At 33.6% G+C, this 20,189-nt stretch overlaps 2 pseudogenes; both read left to right on the forward strand.

The window, feature by feature from the left end:
* Nucleotides 1-2,342: 2,342 nt before the first annotated feature.
* LOC105114096 (putative disease resistance protein At4g10780) lies at nt 2,343-6,545 on the forward strand (annotated as a pseudogene).
* Nucleotides 6,546-6,595: 50 nt separating this feature from the next.
* On the forward strand, nt 6,596-9,724 carry LOC105114097 (probable disease resistance protein At1g61180; annotated as a pseudogene).
* The last annotated feature ends 10,465 nt before the right edge of the window (nt 9,725-20,189 follow it).

The following is a 20,189-nucleotide window of genomic DNA, read 5'->3' on the forward strand; positions in this document are numbered from 1 at the left end:
AGTCCCTTCCTTCCATGCGAGCAGGGTTGGTCTTAATAAATGTGAATCTGGACTCACCGGTACAAGCCCAACGTTCAACATCTCCCCAGAGCATAAAGGATGGGCTGGACAGAATTCTAGAGATTTAAGAAGAGAAATGAAGAAGGTAGAGAGAGCAGCTGACAGTTGAAGGAAAAAGATGAATATGTTCATTGTTTTTCATTGACTCATTTTACATTATTGAAGATGTATTGAAGGAAAAAGATGAATATGTTCATTGTTTTTCATTGACTCATTTTACATTATTGAAGATGTATTGAAGGAAAAAGATGAATATGTTCATTGTTTTTCATTGACTCATTTTACATTATTGAAGATGTATTGAAGGAAAAAGATGAATATGTTCATTGTTTTTCATTGACTCATTTTACATTATTGAAGATGTATTTATAGCAGAAGCTGGAGACGCATACCAGCTTCCTTCTTCAATGTTTAAGAGCTTTTCTAACTGTTTCTAACTGCCTAACAGTACTAACAATTTTAACTGTCTAAGAGTATTTTAACTGCCTCATCCTGTAATCACTTGATATATGGCATGATTCTGATTATTGGTATCTTTACATTTCCCCGCAATCATATGCATGGAGGAACCAAGCATAAGATTGGAACAATGGTGATGAAACATTGGAGAAGAAAGACCCTTAGTAAGAATGTCAACAAACTAATTTGCAGAGAAAACATGTTGAACAAGCAAGTCATCTTTTATAACACATTCTCTAACAAAGTGATAATCAATATGAAGATGCTTCATCCTGGAATGAAACACTAGATTGGAAGCAAGAGAAATAGCAAAGATATTATCACAATGAATTAAAGGAGGAATAAGCAATGAAACACGCATATCACAAAACAGTTGACGAATCTTTATGAGCTTAGCAGTAACAATAGCAAGAGCTCTATATTCAGTCTGAGCAAATGAGCGTGAGATAGTATTTTTTTAGAAGCCTATGAGATAGGATTGGATCCTAAGTAAACAAAAAAACCAGAAACAGAACAACAATCATTGGGATCACTAGCCTAATCAGCATCATTGTATGCTTGCAAATTAAAGGTGTCAGGCTGAAAGTGAATGCTATAGTCAAGAGTACCACTGAGATATCTCAAGATTCATTTCACTATAACAACATGAGACTCCATGGGATTATGCATGAATTGGCAAGCTTGATTGACAGAGAAGGCAATGTTAGGACGTGTGAAGGTTAGATACTACACAACTCCAACAATGCTCTTATATTGTTGTGGATGAGGATAAGGTTTACCATAATCCTTGAGCAGGTGATGATAGGGAAGACAAGGAGTGGCATATGACTTTGGATTTTGTAAATCAACCTAATCAAGCAATTCCTTGATATATTTAGATTGAGATACAAACAAGTCAGAGGAAAAATAAAAAACCTACAATCCTAAAAATATGTCAATGAGCCTAAATCCTTCATATTAAATTCCCGAGTTAAGGCATTAATAACTGATGTAAGAAAAGATGAATGAATGCCTATAAGAAGAATATCGTCTACATAAAAAAGCACTATCATAGTGCCATGAGAGGAGTGTTGGACAAATAAAAAAGGATCAGCAAGAGAAGCCTGAAATCCCGAGCTAGTTAGGAAACTTCTAAACCTGTCATTTCAGGCACGAGGAGTCTGTTTTAACCCATATAAGGACTTATGGAGTCTGCAAACAAAGTCAGGATAAAGCTTGCTACTAAAACCTTGTGGTTGAGTCATATACACCTCCTTTTAAAGAATGTCATGTAAAAATGAATTTTTAACATCAAGTTTCCTTAAAGGCCAATGGAACTGAGTTGCAAGGGCTAGTACCAACCGAACAGTAGTGGGTTTTACTATAGGACTGAATGTTTCATTATAATCAATTCCCTTTTCTTGACTAAAACCATTGGCATCAAGACGTGCCTTATGCCTAGCAATATAACCATCTGCATTTTTCTTGATGCGATAAACTCCTTTATAGCTTACAAGATTCTTGACATATGGGAGGAGAACCAAATCCCAAGTATGCTGGGCATGAAAAGTATCAATTTCTTTTTGCATAACAGACTTTTATGCAGCAATTTTAAAGGCAATCTTGAATAAACTTGGTCTAGCTGAAAAAAAGTCAATAGACTAAATAGTAGTAGAATAAGCCTCTTTTTTTTCGAGATACCATTCTTGGACCTAGTTGTCATGGGGTGAAGATTCATAGGGGATAGAGGCAAGACTACACAAAGATTCTCAGGATGAAAATCAGGATCCTTAGGGGGAGAAAACTATGTAGCAAAATCCAAACCTGACCATGTTGAAGAAATGATGGGTGAAGGCAATGTATCCAAAGAGATAACAGGGCTCATGGTGGATGATGAAGTAGAGCACGTAGGTAAGACTGTATTGTGCAATGAGATAGAAGGTGGAACAAGAGGAGACGAATGAGAAGGAGAAGAGGAAGCTGTAGACATAAAAGTGTATGGAAATACAGATTCATCAAAGATGACATGATGAGTCACAAAACACTTATTAGTAACAAGAGAAAAATAGATATATCCCTTGTATTCACCTACATATCCCAAAAAAATATAGGTGAAAGTTTTAGACTGATGTTTGTGAGTGTTGTAAGGCTAGAGTAGAGTAAAACATCCACAACCACAGATCTTTAAATAAGTGGGGACAGGTATAGAACCATATAGTAAAAGATAAGGAGATTTGAGCTGAAGAATTAGACATGGCATCCGGTTAATCAAATAAATGGAAGTAGCACAGGCATGAAACCAAAATTTAAAAGGTAGATGGGCAGTTTACAATAAAGTGATTGTTATTTCTAGAATACAACGATGCTTCCTCTCAGTAAAACCATTTTGTTCAGAGGTGTATGGATAAGATATGTGATGAATAATGCCTTTAATAAGGAGATACTGCTTAAAGGAATGATTGAGGTACTCACCACTACCATCACTCTGAAAAATACATAGATTGGCAAAAAACTAAGTGACCAAGAAAGCATAAAATGAAACAAAGATGGAATAAACCTCTCCTTTATTTCTCATTGGAAAAATCCAAGTGAACCAAGTACATTCATCTATGAAGCTAACATAGAATCAAAAACCATCAACAGAAATAGTAGGAGAAGGACCCTACACATCACTATAAATGACTTCTAAAGATATTATAGACTTGATTGCTGGATAAAGGAAATGAAGTGTAGCAAATTTGCCTTCTAAACAAGCAGTACAGACGGATTTAGAATGGTTTGAAGTAAAAGGAATCTTAAATTAATGTAAAAGAACTGAAGTGATTTTGTTAGAAGGATGGCCAAAACGCTTGTGTTAGAGACTTATTTTTACTTGGTGACCAAGATAGCATAATTGATTCTTTGAAAGGGAGAAGGATTGTGATAATGAGACTGTGGGATGGATAAAAGGATAGGATATAAACCATCTTTATACCTTCCCTATAGAAGAATCCTTTTTTTAAGCTTGTCCTGAATGCAAAAACCAAAGGCATCACAAATGAATCTGCAATTATTATCTTTATATAACCTATGAATTGATAGCAAGTGTTGTGATAGTTTAGGCATATGCAGAACTTATGGTAATTTCAATGAGCATTGTGGAACATCTAAAATAAAAGAACCAATATTATAAATGCTTAAACCTGAACCATCTACTATAGAAATAGTATCTGATCCTAAGAAGGGAGTGGCTAAGTTGAGTTGAGCTAAATCAAAAGTCATATAAGTGGTTGCTCTAGTATCAGCAACCCAAAATTGCTCAGTAGAAGTAGAGGAAGGAAAATTTGCATGTATTGCAGTGAGATTAGTGGAAGGTGGTTTGCCTTGATAGGAAAAATTGCCTCTATGATAGCCCTGGATAGAAGAATGACCAAATTTCCAACAAATCTGACATTGGACTAAGGTGATTGATTATGTCATTGATAGCAATCTGCATCCTTTCTTGCTACAAATTTGACAAATGGAAATGTCAATACCTGGACCAAGAATATCAAGACTAAAAGAAGAAACTTGATAAGGGTGTGGACCAGATTGATAATAGCCACAACTTTTTCCACATCCTTTAAAATAAAAGCCTCTATTGTTGGAGTTGTCACTGTTAGTAAACATGGCATTAGGACCATTAAAACCATCTGTGGAACCATGAAAACCCTTATCATGAGTATTAAAAACCCCACAAATCTAGATGAAAGGTGAGAAGATGGGAAGGTATTCAAGCTTGAAGAGTATCCTTGAGATTGAAGATAAGAATAAGAAGGAGAAGATCTTTTATCAACAACAAGAGCCTTGCCTTGAAATGTCTAATTTTGAGCCAACATTGCAGAAACAAAGGGAGATGTAGACTGAGTGTGCTCAATAATAGCTTCTTTAGCAAGTAACTGAGATTGAAAATCTTTAAGAGACAATGTATTATCTCTGCCTCTAATCATACATCTACAAGTGTTGTAATCAGAAGGTAGGCCATTGATAGCCAAGATCACAATGTCATCATTCTCAAAAGAAACTCCTACTGAAGAAAGATGATCTCTTGCATCTTTAATTTTTTGCAGATAATAAGAAACTGGTTATGATCCCTTTTTAATATTCTAAAGCGCACTTTTCATATGAAAAATGTGTGTTTTGGTGACTATAGAGAATCAATCCTTTAGCTGAATCCACATATCATGAGCACTGACATATTCAATAACATAAGAAATTATAGAAAAGGAAAAAATGGCAATAAGCAACTGCATTAATTCTTGATCATGCATTTTTCACACCTGATAGTCATCAATTCCAGCTCCCTCAAGGTTAGAGTTTGTATTAAATCAGCTAGGACATTGCCTTGAACCATCAACAAAACCTAAAATACCATGACTTTCAAGAAGGATTTTCATCTGAAAGTGCCATGTGAGGTAATTGGTATCATCAAGCTTAGCTATCACGGTAGTAGCAACTGTAGATAGTAAAGAAGTTATAGCAGATTAGATGATCTAGAGTTGAGAAGATGTCACTATTTTTTTTTTGGAATGTAGAAATAGAGAAACAACTGGAAACAGTTGCTCATTAATGATAGAAGAAGTAGAGATAGAGTAGGATGTGTGGAAGCAGAGGATTAGGAATACAACTCTAATACCATATGAAGATAGTAGATATGAATGAAAGAATTCTAGAGATTGAAGAAGAGAAATGAAGAAGGCAGAGAGGGTAGCTGATAGTTAAAGGAAGAAGATGAATATATTCACTATTTTTCATTGACTCGTTTTACATTATTGAAGGTGTATTTATAGCAAATAAACTAGCTTACTTTTTTAATGTTTAATAACTTTTCTAACTGCCTAAAAATAGTAACAACTTTAAATGTTTAATAGTCTTTTAACTGTCTTATCCTATAATCACTTGACATATGGCATGAATCTAATTATTGATATCTTTACACAAGGGAGTTTGATAATCTGCATAGAGCTGCTAAATTATCAGAAGAACTAATGAAGAAACAAAAATAGATTCTCATTTTAAATGATTTATGGAACAATTTTAAGCTTTTAAAATTAGAAATTATTGTCCTTTTAAAAGCATGCAAGTTGATTATAACAACCCATCAGAAACGGTTTGTAATACGATGACTAGCCACCATAAAATCAAAGCAAAGCCATTTTTATATCACTTTCGCCAAAAGTGGAAGGAATTGCAAAGGTACTGCAAGAGAATGTGCTGGTTTGCCATTGGAAATTATTACAGTGGCAAGAAGCGAAGCTTGAGGGGAGTGAATGACCTACATTGATGGAAAAATACATCGAAGATATTAAGAGAATCAGAATTTAGAGGCATGGATAACAAGGTATTCCAAGTATTAAGGGTTAGTTATGATCGGTTAGGTGATGTAGCACTACAACAATGTCTCTTATATTGTGTATTACTTCCTGAAGATCAAGAGGGAGAGGTTGATAGGTTATTTGATCGATGAGGGAATAATTAAAGGAATGAAGAGTAGGGTAGATTCATTTGATAAAGGCCATACGATGCTTAATAGACTTGGAAATGTCTGCCTATTGGAAAATGCTAAAAAGAAGTATCATAATAGTAGTAGACGTGTCAAGATGCATGACTTGATTAGGGACTTGGCCATCCAACTACTATAAGACAACTCTCAAGTCATGATTAAAACAGATGTGCAATTAAAAGAATTGTCATATACAGAGAAGTGGCTAGAGAATCTCACAAGAATCTCACTAATGAAAAACCAAATCAAAGAAATTCCTTTAAGCTATTCACCAAGATGTTCATATCTATCAACTCTATTTCTATATCAAAATGGTTGGTTGCGATTCATTTTTCAAGCAATTGTATGGGCTCAAGGTTTTTAATTTGTCTTTTACATAAGTTGAGAATTTACCAAACTCTGTCTCTGATTTGCTGCATTATTGCTGAATAATTATGAGAACTTAAGGCATGTACCATCATTAAAAAATCTTAGGGAACTGAAGAGGTTAGATCTCTATCATACTTCACTTAAAAAGATGCCCTAGTGGGATATTACCTAAACTTTATCACCTGTAAGTTTTATACTGTAGTAAGAATGTATGCTCTAGTAACAACTAAAGGAAAGAAAGTAGGATGCTCAAGGAAGTTGGAAATTTTGGAATGTCATTTTCAAGATCACTCTAACTTGGTGGAGTTTCTTAACTCTCAAGATAAAACCCTTTCATTATGCTCCTACAAGGTTTTTGTGGGACTACTAGGCGATGAATTTTTATTCCAAAATGAATAATTATTGTTATCCATGTAGAATAGCTAGGTTAGGTAATTTAAATATCAATAGAGATAAAGATTTTCTGTAACGACCCGATTCCCGGATCCATGACCGGTATATAGGTAAGGTTTCCCTTAAAGATTCCTTACCTATGCAAACCCAAACTTACATACAAACAAGTTAATCAAAGTTCAACGCAACACTAATAACAAAATTAACTTCATTATATAATTTAATTGTCTTAATATAAGAGTTAATACAAATTCATAGTTTTGGAGCACTAACTAGATATTAAGAAAACATACTAATTGTAACAAAAAGTGCGGGTTCTAAAGGTCTAACAAAAATAATCCATTAACAAGCTATAAGCCTAAAAAAGATAAATGAGGAGAGGGTGAGTTCAATAACTCAATGAGTAGATAACATTCAATATACACACATGAGGTAATACAAAAATAAGAAATATATATACAATTATGGCTCTAGATTTTTATAGAAAGATTTCTCAAATAGGCCATAAGAAAAATATCATAAGGTAAAGCTCATCAGAAAATCAAAATGCAATGAGTATGAGGCTCTGTACTGTAAGATGATCAGTCCACACAGATTGGTGACTCATTGAGTAAATAACATTCAATATACACACACGAGATAATACAACAATGAAAAATATATATATAATTATAGATCTAGGCTCTATACAATTATGGTTCATCAAAAAATCAGAAAATCAAAATAATGAGAAGGTTAGTTCAACAACTCAATTAGTAGATAACATTCAATATACACATATGAGGTAATACAACAATGAAAAATATATATATAATTATAGCTCTAGGTTCTTATAGGAAGGTTTCTTAAATAGGCTATAACAAGAATATTATAAGATAAAGCTCATCAGAAAATCAAAATGCAATGAGTATGAGGCTTTGTATTGTGAGATGATCAATCCACACAAGTTGGTGATTCTCTCGAACAACTATGGTTCAAATACGATGTGCATAGCCTGTTAGCATGTTAGTAGCATGGGTATTTTGACTGGCATGCCATATGTTCATAATCATAATCAAATAGACATATTCATATCTTAATACTCAACTCATAACATCAATCAATTGAGGAGCTATCAATTCACAAATCAATTCAAAATAAATACTAGTTCATATCAAGAATTCAGATTCAACAATTAATCATGTTTTATCGTAACAAGGATAATAATCAACATATATATTATCAAGAAGCATAATCCAATTCATATTAACAAATCAAATATTTATACTTTTCTCATGTAGAGGAAAAAATATTCACTCACCCAACTCAAAAGCAAACAAAACTCGAAAGCAAATCCCGAAGTTAATTCTACTTATATCCTATTAGTAGAATATCGGGATTATCTAAATAAAAATAAGATATATTAAAAAACCAACTTAGAAAGAATATACAACCTATTTAATACACTCAAATAAGGATATATTCCATAACCCTATATATTTCTAAAATCAACTAGTCATTTTTTCTAAAAGCCCAAAAATTAAATGGTTTTCTTGAAATTTAATCCATAATAAAACAAATAATAAGACTTGATAATAATTCACTAAATAACCCTTGATTATTCATCAAACCAATTGGCAAAAGATCATACTATAGCTAGGGACCAATCTGGAATTTATCATATTTTTAAGGGTCAAATTGTAACTTTATCAAATTGGAGGACCAAATTGAAAGTGTTAAAAATTCATAACTATACAGAAATTATGCACATAGTTCATATTTTTTTCTATCCAGAATCTCGTAATATGTTTTAGGGACCAATCTATACGTTTCCAAAGTTTGGGGACTAAACTGTAATTTTCTTAAATTGAGGGACCAAATTGAAATTTCATCATCTTCAACTTCAAAAACAAAATTTCCATTGAAAACCTAATGTTATCTCAAGATTTCTAACTCAAAATTCACCATATACACAAATCATAACTTAAAATCATTATCTTTACCTAAAATCTTCCAAAATCAATTAAACAACTCATTACTCATAACAATCAACCTATAACATTCAAATTAATTCATCAATCAACCAAAAATAAAATCTTTAAAACCCTGACATCCAACAAAAACAAAAATTTAATGCTAAAGAAAACATATTATACACATCAAAACATAAATCTTACCTTTTTAAGTTATTTTTCTTTAACTCCCTTCTCCTTCCTTTCTTTCCCTCTTTTCTCTTTTTCTTTCCCTCTCTCTATTTTATCTCTAAGAACACAACTCTCTCTCTCTTTCTCTCTTTTACTATTTATATTTATCACCTCTTTGTTCAATTATTATAATACCCCCTTATTCTTTTATACTTATTTTTAAGCCTCCAAGGGCTTTCCAGCCTTTTCCTACTCATTTACTTTCAAAACATTACATTTTCAGGCCATGTTCTTAAATAACATTCAAACATTGCATTGTCAATGTATTGATGCAAGAAGTTTAGGCTATGTTTTGTCATTAGAGAATGCAACTGATCTGGAGCGCATCAACATTAAGGGTTCCAATAGCATTAAGAGCTTGGCTTTATCTTCTTAGTTTAGCTCTGCTCCATTACTGTTGCCATCTTATAATGGTATATTTTCTGGTCTTAAAGAATTTTATTGCTATAAATGTTAGAGTTTGAAGAAATTGTTCCCTATTGTGTTGTTGTCAAACCTTGTAAACCTAGAAAGGATTCAAGTTCTACACTGTGAGAAAATGGAGGAGATAATAGGAATAATAGATAAAGAAATCAGCAAATCTAATTCCATTATGGAATTCATGCTCCCAAACTTAAGAATTCTAAGGTTGATAAATCTACCAGAATTGAAAAGCATTTGCAGTGTAAAACTGATTTGCGATTCCCTCCAAGAAATTATAGTAGATAATTTTAAAAAACTAAGAAGGTTGCCAATTCATCTTTTACCCCCTTCTTTTTAAAAAATTGAAGTATATCGAAAGGAATGGTGGGAGTCAGTGGTAGAGTAGGAAGGTCCTAACACTAAGGATGTTTTTGGTCCTTTTATTAAATGATGATATATTATTAAATTACTGGTAAGCATCTTGTTTGAATTCATGGTGCTATTGAATATGGTAATAGAATTGGTGTGTTATCCTAATAATTAGGATGTTATAGAGGTTGAGGATAAGGTTGCAGGTTTTCTGATTGGTGATGATAATGTGCTGAGATATAAGAATAGGCTTTGTATACCTGATGTAGATGATCTGAGGAGAGAATTGACGGTGGAGGCACATCAAATTTTTTCTTAATGATAAGGATCCAAAAATTGTCAGTTTCCCACTAGATTAGGAGATAAAACTCATCCTCCAGCTTACCTAGCTATTTTGATTGCTAAGCATGAATTTAGACCTTAACTACTTTCAATTTGGTCCAATTTGATAGGAAATTAGAAAACTCAATGGAACCATCAAATTTGACTTCAATCTCATCTTAGCAAGATGCATTTTTTTCTTGTTATAGATAGCAATACTATTGTTGTTTGGACTTCAATCTCCATCATGCTGTCACTTAATGGCCAGTAAGTGGAACCCCAAGAATACAATCAAGTGTGTCAATTGACAAGGGGAAAGTAATTGAATTGTTGGGGGTTTCAATCAATGATGTACAAATAATTGTCCATTGAAGGTTAAGTACACTAACATAATATTTAATGTGGTTTGACAAATTACTTATATCCATAGAAAAGGTCTATATTATTAGAGATAGAGAAAGTGTTATAACACATATAAAGAAGGAGGATCACTTCACTCAAACTAAACTCTCATATTTCATTGCTGCCCTTATAGCTGCTGCCAATGATAGCTTTTCACTTCTTTTTTTTCTCATCTCTTCACTCTGTACACTCTCATTCTCTCTCATTTTGCTTCTCTCTCTCTCTTGATGCCTATTTATAGGCAAGAATAGTGCCACCAGCTCCAACTCATCTTCAATAATGGTGGGTGCACATAGGTTAAACCATTTTGTCAATAGTTAGTGCAACAACTATTATATCCTTTTAACAATGACATTCGTACTTTTTAGGGTAGGCTACATAAGTTGTTGCTCATTAATAATAATATCCCAATAAGAATGCATGTGGTTCTTAAAGACTCATAAAACTTAAAAACACAAATTAAAATTGGATGAAAATATAATATTAAACTTTGAATTACAATTATTTATCTATTGATTGTTTTTCTTATAGAAAAAAGGTACAACAATCCAATAGTCTTAAATGATAATGAAACAAAAAAGAAGCTTGAAAACGATAATTTAGCATTTTTCTTATTTGCTTTCCAATTATTTTTTTTACCACTCCTTCAATAATTGGCCTAACCATTTAAATGACCATCATTTCCCTAAAGAACAACTAAACTTATTAAATTATTATGGAATCAGTGGTATACCATATACTTCTATGGAAAAAAAAATCTCATCATGTAGAGGACTAAGAACCCTATCAACAACCTTTCCGTTTGCATGTCTTTTAACAATAAAGTCACTCTCCTGCTTTCATACAAAGCCCCTTTCTGGATGCTTATGATAACCGCTAAAGCTTATATTACGTAAAATTCAATTTGAAAATTATGTAGCCATCATAAACTCCGGTGTTTCTATCACTTTATCATTAGCTTTTATAATATAAACCGTATGATGAAAAAAATGATATGAATTTTACATCATTGTTAGCGTTTCTCTTTCCCCTTTGACTGAAGTTTTCTTTATTTCCTGAGCTGTATAAATATTAGTCTTTTTGGTGACTCAAAAAACCTATAAATGATACCATACTACTAGGTGCCTTAATAGCACTAGAGGGTTCTCAACAGCACATCTATATAGAGAGAGAGAGAGAGAGAGAGAGAGAGCTTGAATTGAAAGAGAAAAATGGACTTTAAACATATATTTGAAGGAGTTGTCGCAGCTTTCTGTTGGTGGGAGAAACCACTGGTGGTGGTTTTGAAACACTCAGTGGGGATAAAACACACTGTTTATTTTAAAAATAAAAGCTTACAACAATTAAAACAAAAGCTTCAGTGCACACCCTTTCTATTTATCTCAAGTGTTTATTTTAAATCTCTTCATATATAATAGCATAAACTTAGCTGTCTATTTATACACGAATTTAAAACAAGAAAATTTAACCTTCAAGTGCGAAGGCGGCTGGCGACATGCAGCTAGCAGCTGGGTAGTGACAACTAGTGGTTGCCTTTCTTGACCTTCTAGATTGAGTTTACTTCAATAAATTCCCCCTTTAAACTCAATCTAGGGATCTCATGCCAAGCATAAACTTTAGTTTGATAAATATTTATATTTTCAATGGCTTTGTAAAGATATCTGCAACTTGATCATCTGTCTTGCAGGATATCAGCTCAACTTATTTGTTCTTTACATGCTCTTAGATAAAGTGATGAAGTGTATCAATGTGTTTACTTTTTTCATATTACACCGGGTTCTTTGCCAATGCAATTGCTGATCGATTATCAATATAAATATCTATAGGATTTTCTTATGGAAATCCTAAAAACTTTAGCAAATTCCTTAACCATATTAAATGGCATACAACTGAGTTGACAACAACATACTTAGCTTCACAGCTTGATAACGTGATAATTGATTGCTTCTTGGATGACCATGTGAAAGATATATCTCCCATGAAAAAGACAAACCCTGTTGTGCTTTTCTTTTCATCTAGATCTTTATCCCAATCACTATCTAAGTAACCTATAAGATTGAAGTTTTTACTTGAGGTATAGAACAAACCTTTATTTATTATGCCTTTGATATAGTGAAGAACAAACCTGTATTCATGTGAGACTAGTCTAATGTCTCCATATATTTACTAATAAGTCCAGCTTCGTAAAGTATATTCAATCTGGTACATGTCAAGTACCTTAAGCTTCCTACTAAGCTTTTGAAGTAAGTTAGATCAACATTTTCAACTTTACTCCTTATCAATTCCACTTCATTCTCAATTAGAGTTGATACCGGATTGCAACTTTCCATCTTGAACCTTTCAAGAATATCTTTGGCATAACCACTTTGAGATACAAAAATCCCTTCTTTTTTCTACGCCATTTCTAAGCCAAGAAAATATGTCATCATACCAATATTTGTCATCTCAAACTTTTATATCATGCTTTTCTTGAAGTCTTCAAACATGGTAGGATTGTTGCTAGTGGATATCAGGTCATCAACATATAGGCATGCAAATAATATGTTGTTATCTGCTTCTTTTCATTATCTTAAAAATACCTGTCAATTCTGGTATTCCAAGCATGTGGAGTTTGCTTCAAACCATAGAGAGCTTTCTTCAACTTGTATACTTTGCCTTTATTTCCAGCTTTAATTTATCCAATTAGTTGTTCAACATAGATTTCTTCTTCTAGGAAGCCATTCAGAAATGTTGACTTCATATCGAGTTGATAGATCTTCCATCTATGTTGTGCAGCTAGTGAGATTATCAGTCTGATTATCTCTAGCCAGGCTATTGGAGCAAATACTTTTCCATAATCAATGCCTTCTCTCTGTTTATAGCCTTTTTTCACTAATCTTGCTTTGTATCGTTGCACTTCTCCTTTTGCATTCTTCTTTATCTTATAGACTTATTTAACACCTATTGCTTTCTTATTTTCTGGTAGATAAGCCAACTTTCAAGTATCATTCTTCTCAATGGCATGTATTTCTTCATCATTGCTTCTATCCACTTCTCTTCTATGATAACTTCATTAAAACTAAGTGGATCACTATCTGCAAAGAAACAAAATAGAGTTGTATCTTTCATGACTTGAGTGGCATCATATAACTATTCTAGACTTCTCATCCTTCTTGGTCTTTCTAATAAGGATGCTGATAGTGGTGTTGATAAAGATTTTAGTGTGTTTCTTCTACTGAATACAGGGAATCTGTGTACCGGATTTTGTGGCTTATCTTCTAGTAAAATTAGATCTTTAACAAGTAATGTTGGTACTTCTTCATCTTCAAGGATCAAATCAGTGCTGATCCATTTAACTACTTCTTGATCATCATTCCATTGCCAAGTTTTATCTTCTTTAAAGATAACATCTCTACTCATAATTACCTTCTTTGTGATTGGATTATACAAGCTTGTATCCCATCTTTCTATCATCGTATCCGACAAGGATGTATTTCTCATTTTTATCATTGAGTTTTGTCCTTCTTACATCTAGGATCTTTACATATGCCACACAACCAAAGACTTGTAGATGAGTAGCACTTGGTTTATGACCACTCTATACCTCTTGTGGAGTGATAGATTGCAAACTTCTGGTTGGGTAGGGATTCAGTAGATACATTACACATGATACAACTTTAACCTAGTATTTTTTAGGCAACTTCTTTGCTTTAAGTAGACTTCTTTCCATGTTAAGAATCATTCGATTCTTTCTCTCAGCTACACCATTCAACTATGGTGTATAAACTAGTGGTGTTTGATGTTTGATGCCTTATTGTGTACAAAAAGCTTCAAAGTCATTTGCTGTATATTCTCTACCTCAATCAGATCTCACGGTTCTAATGTTATAGCCACTTAGCTTCTCAACCATTGCTTTAAAATCTTTAAAACAATTAAATACCTCTGACTTCCTCTTCAGAAAGTATACCCATATCTTTCTGCTAAAATCATCAATAAAAGTAAGGAAGTGCCTATTCTGTCTAGTTGATATAGGCTTTATAGGACCACACACATCTATATGTATTAACACTAGTGGCTTATTTGCTTTCCAGTTGACTTTTTTGGCATTAACTCCAGTCATATGCTTTATGGATCTGTGATGTTTGCTGAGGACACAAGTCCCATAGACTTTATCTATATGATCAATGTAGGGCATACCTTTGACCATCTTCTTACTTGCTAGCATCTTTAGACTTGTGAAATTCAGATGTTTAAGCCTCAGGCACCAAAGCCATTCTTCATTATTGGTGATGACACTCAAACACTTTGTTACATCATATTGGATGTTTAAAGGAAACATCCTATTCTTGGAAATTTTCACATAAGCAATTAATCTCCTCCCATTGTAGCCTGTAATTGTCAGATGATAATTTTTCACAAAAAGTGTATATAACCTTTCTTCAGAAGTTAACCTATGCTCATAAAGTTCTGCTTTATGGTTGGGACATAGTAGATATCGATGATGTAGCTATGATCGCCATTCTTCAACTTGATTGGGATATTGCCTTTACCTTTGAATGGAACTTTTGAGGTATCTCTAAAGGTGACTAGTTCTTATATGGTCTTATTTAGATCACCAAATAAATCTCATTGGCCACACATGTGATTGTTGGCTCTAGAATCTAGATACCAAATATTCTCTTCATTCTCGCCAACTCCTTATTGGATAAATAATACAACTGCTCCTCTGCTGTTAACATCCTTCTCTGTATAATTGACTTGTTCATGTACCTCTAATGGAGCTTTCCTTTGACATTCAGTGCTATAGTGCCCAAATTGATTACAATTATAGCACTAGGTACTCCTCTTGTCATAGTTATTGTAATTGCCTCCTTTTGTGTGAGGTGATGAAAGAACAAAAGATGGTGTTTCTACCACCTTTTCCTCTATAACCTGTATTCCAAGATCCTCTTCCTTGAAATAACTAAAATCCTTCTCGTGTTTATTGACTTTTTCCTCAAGTGATATATCCACTTATTAAAGTTTCCATTTCTTTTTACAATTTTTTGCTCATGAGCCTATAAAGAACTCATAAATTTAACTTGTCCACTTCTTTGGACTTTTTAATAGTGACAATAACAAAATCAAATTTTAGATTTACTATCACTATAATTCTTGTGTGATAATCAGAAATAGATTCTGAGGACTTCATTTGTAAATAATGGTCTTTCTTTCTATTGGCTTTCAGAAGTTGTTTTTGTGCCTCTTGTAGAGCATCTTCTGATTCTTTAGACTCTAGTTTGTCATAACCATATTGCACAATGTCTATACACTCTTATGAACTAAGAAATGCCTTCATTCTGATGCACCAACTATCATAGTTGTCTTTGGTCAACTTCAAGATGAGTGTTTATGCGTTTTCTATAATCATTTTGCTCTTTGAATGATTATATCCCTTTCTATAAGTTGAATTTGGCAAAACAAACATCGTAAATGGATTTAGAATGGTCTAAATAGTAGGGAATCAGTCTGACTTTGTAGAAAATGAGTTAGAAATGGGGTCAACAAGTTAAAAAATCGATTCTGGATATCAGGCAGTTCACTCGGTTGATCTGGGAATATTTTGGGGAATATTCTATCAGCTCGACTTATGGCGTAGCTCCAGCTCGACTTGATATCGACTTGCAGCTCAACTCGGATGATTAGCTTGTGACTCAGCTTAGATGATTGTCTTGTGGCTCCGGTCGGCTCGCATGGGCGACAATGCAGAATATTCATGCAACACGTGTGAGCTACCTCCATATCTGATGAAGCTGATTTTTACACCAGTGAGTTTGTATAGATGAGTCCTACAATGTGGAATGATCAAAAATGGTTTTTTACAACTTTAAAAAATCAGATATATCCCAAAACTCTTGTGTTTTCTGATGAACGGGGCTTTGATACCAATTCTTGGTGGGAGAAACTACTGGTGGTGGTTTTAAAACACTTAGAAGGGATAAAACACGCTGTTTATTTCAAGAACAAAAGCTTACAACAATTAAAACAAAAGCTTCAATGCACACCCTCTCTCGTTCTCTCTTTCTCTTTAGTGTTTCTCTTAAATCTCTCCACATATAATAGCATAAACTTAGTTGCCTATTTATACACAATTAAAAATAAGAAAATTCAACCTTCAAGTGTGAAGGCAGCTGGTAGTTGGACGGTGACAACTGGTGGGTGCCTTCCTTGACCTTTTAGATTGAGTTTGCTTCAACACTTTCTTGTTCGGGTTTTGTTAGTTTTAAAGAAAGAAAGTAGTATAACAGAGGTAGAAGTTTATAGATATAGAGAAAGAAGATGGATACAAATAGTATGTAAGGGAATGCCAGCTGGGAACTCAATTTTATTATGCAACAAGCTTACATTATATAGAAACATAAAAAAATAATTGAAACTGAGAATTAAGCCATGAACAGCAACATGTTTCAACAAACTAATTACTTTCTAAAGACTAGGACAAACTAAAAATAGAATGGAAGCATAAAACAATTTCTAATACTTAAACATGTTGTAGCCATAAAAACAATCAACTAACACTCCTCTATGTTTTAGGAGTAGTAAACTCTGAGTTTTTGCCTAAGAAGTTCAAACTTGTTTGCTAGCAAAGGTTTTGTAAAAATGTCTTTAAGCTAATCTTCAGATCTGCAATAAATGAGGCTCACTTCTCCTTCCTTCTACACTTCTCTTAAAAAGAAAATTTTGATCTTTAAATGCTTGGTTTTTCTATGAAAAATGGATTTTGAGAGACTGTAATTGCTGCCTGATTGTCCATAAACACCTTTGTATCATTTTGTTAGTTCAAATGTAAATCACAAAACAACTTCCTCATCCACAATGTTTGATTCACTATTTTTGTAGCAGCGATAAATTCAGCCTTAGTAGTAGATTGTGCTCAATCTCTTACTTCTTGGAACTCCATAAGAAAACTCCTGATCCTAGGCCAAAACAGTACCCAAATGCACTCTTCATGTCATCCACTGATCCACCTCAATTACTGTTAGAAAATCTCAGCTTCTTGAAGTTTTGACACTTTTTGAATTTTACACAAAAGTCAATAGTTTCTTTGATGTATCTAATGACTCTTTTTGCAGCTTTAAGATGCATTACACTAGCACAATGCATATAACGAGAGAGAATGCTTACATCAAAAGGAATATCTGGCCTGGTTGTCGTTAGGTACATTAGGCAACCAATCATGCTTTTGAAATAGCCTTCTTCAACTTTTTCTATATCATCCTCTTTACTTAAGCTCTCCTTTGGATTCATTAGAGTAGCCATTACCTTATAACCCTCCATTTGAAACTTCTTCAGAATTTTCTTGGTATATTTCTTTTGGTAGATAAAAAATTTATTTTTTAACTCTTTGATCTTTATTCCTAGAAAGTATGCAATGAGTCCAAGGTTTGTCATTTCAAAATTTTTCATCATTTCCCTTTTGAACTCTTCAACAAGCTCGGCATTGTCACTTATGATTAAAAAATCATCAATGTAAAGAGAGAAGAGACTATAAGCAAATCATCTCCTTTACATCTCACATAAAAAGTAGCCTCTAACAAACTTTTCTGAAATACTAGGCTTGACATATGCTCATCGATCTTGTTATACCATGCTCTAAGTGCTTGTTCATGCTATATAGAGCCTTCTTGAGCAAGTAGACCTTCTTCTCTTCACCTTGTTCTATGAATCCCTCGAGCTATTCAACATAGATTGTCTCTTGCAAAATACCATTTAAAAATGCATATTTTACATTTAGTTGAAACACCTTCCACCCATTTTAAGCTGTACAAGCCGAATAATATCCAATCTAGCAATAGGGGGGCAAATGTATCCGAGTAATCAACTCCAAAGACTTATGCATATCTCTTGACAACAAGCCTGGCTTTTTGCTTATTGATGGATCCATCTACATTGAGCTTGGTTCTAAACACCCATTTTACTCCAATTATCTTTCTATCCTTTCGCCTATCAACTAGCTCCCAAGTCTTGTTCTTTTTTATCATTGACAACTCCTCCTTCATTGCTTTCTACCATTTTTGGTCTTTGATAGCCTCTCCATAACCAGCAGGTTCACAAATGGCCACATTGCATCTCTAATAAATATTATAAAACGATTTTGTTCCATGAATTGGTAGATCATCTTCCAATTCTTCTTACCACTATTCTGATGCTTGCTCTTCTCTTGTTTAGGAGAAAAGACTTGATTTTTCCTTTTTTGTGGTTGTCTCTTTTGTTTGTTCCCAATTCCATTTCTCTTTTTCATTGAAGAACACATCTCCACTAGCAATTGTCTTCCCTGTTTGAGGTTGATAAACCTTATATGCCTTTAAGGAAGAATTGTACCTAACAAAGATGCCTGGTTCTGACTTTTTGTCAAGTTTATCCCACTTAACCTATGGAATGTGAGATAAACACAAGCAAACAAAGACTTTAAGAAAATTGAGTCAAGGTTTATAGTCACACCATGCCTCAAATGGAGTTTTATCCTTCAATGCTTTGGTGGATAATATATTCTGCAAGAAAACAACAGTATTGGTCGCTTCAGCCCAAAAGTATTTGGGCAAATCCTTGTCATGTAGCATGCATCTAGCCATCTCCATTATGTATATGTTTCTCTTTTCACTTACACCGGTTTGTTAAGGAGTGTAAACATATCAAATTCTGCTAAAGTGTACTCTTTTTCATTATCTGACCTTACACCTTGAATTTTGCAACCACTTTAATTTTCTACCATTTTCTTGAACTTCCAAAAAACTCCAGCTACTTCTAACTTGAATTTCAAGAAAAACAAATTCAGCATATTCTTGAAAAAACATAAATAAAAGCAATGTAATATTGACTACCTGCTAGTGATTCAGTTCTTTAAAGACTTGATATATCTGTGTGGATTAGCTGCAACTTGTGAGTGGCTCTCTAAGATGACTTTGGGAATGGTCTCCTATTTTGTTTATCGTATTCACAAGCATGACGATTCAGTAAGTGATCTTCAAAGGTTGGTAAGCCAACTGTGAGTTTCCTTTCCTGTATAAGTTGCATCCTTTGTAAGGAACAATGATCAAGTTGTTTATGCCATATCTTAATGTTACTAGCTTTCATGGAGATTGTCACTACACGACGTCGGGCGACGGCTCCACTCATTTTTTGTTTGTCTTTTTAAATAAAAAAAGAATAATTTATTTTTTCTTTGATTGGGGGGAAATAAATATTTTATTTGGAGTCGCCATCTAGTAATTTGAGGGAACTAGAAATCCAAAATTAGACACTAGTCCCAGAGATTCGGATACTGGATTAGTTATGATTAAGGGAAGGTAGACACCACCCTTAAAACATCCTTTCAGAGAAAGGTTACCTTTACTTGTGTGTTTTTCTTATTTTGATTCAAATGCTATTATATTTTGAGCTTATTTGTAAAATTTTTAGCATGGTTAACGTCGGTCCCTAAAAATAGGAGACGCGTTAAAAATGACATCAGTCCCTAAAATTAGGAGACTTTGTCTAAAATATCGACGTTTATCCCTAAAAAGGAGAGTTACGTCTGATTTACCAAAATAAATAATAATGGACATAATCCATATTTGGTATTTAAATTTTTGACATCGGTCCTTTTCTATAAACGATGTCGGTCGCAGCCTTTTTCCGACCAAAATCGCCTATGAAAAAATGTAAAACGGTCGGGGTTTTGCTTCAGAGGAGGCGATGCACGTTTCTGTGGCGGGGGGGGGGGGGGGGGAGGG

This window comes from Populus euphratica, unplaced genomic scaffold, assembly GCF_000495115.2.
Source record: "Populus euphratica unplaced genomic scaffold, PopEup_1.0 scaffold490.1, whole genome shotgun sequence".
NCBI classification, from domain to species: Eukaryota; Viridiplantae; Streptophyta; class Magnoliopsida; order Malpighiales; family Salicaceae; genus Populus; species Populus euphratica.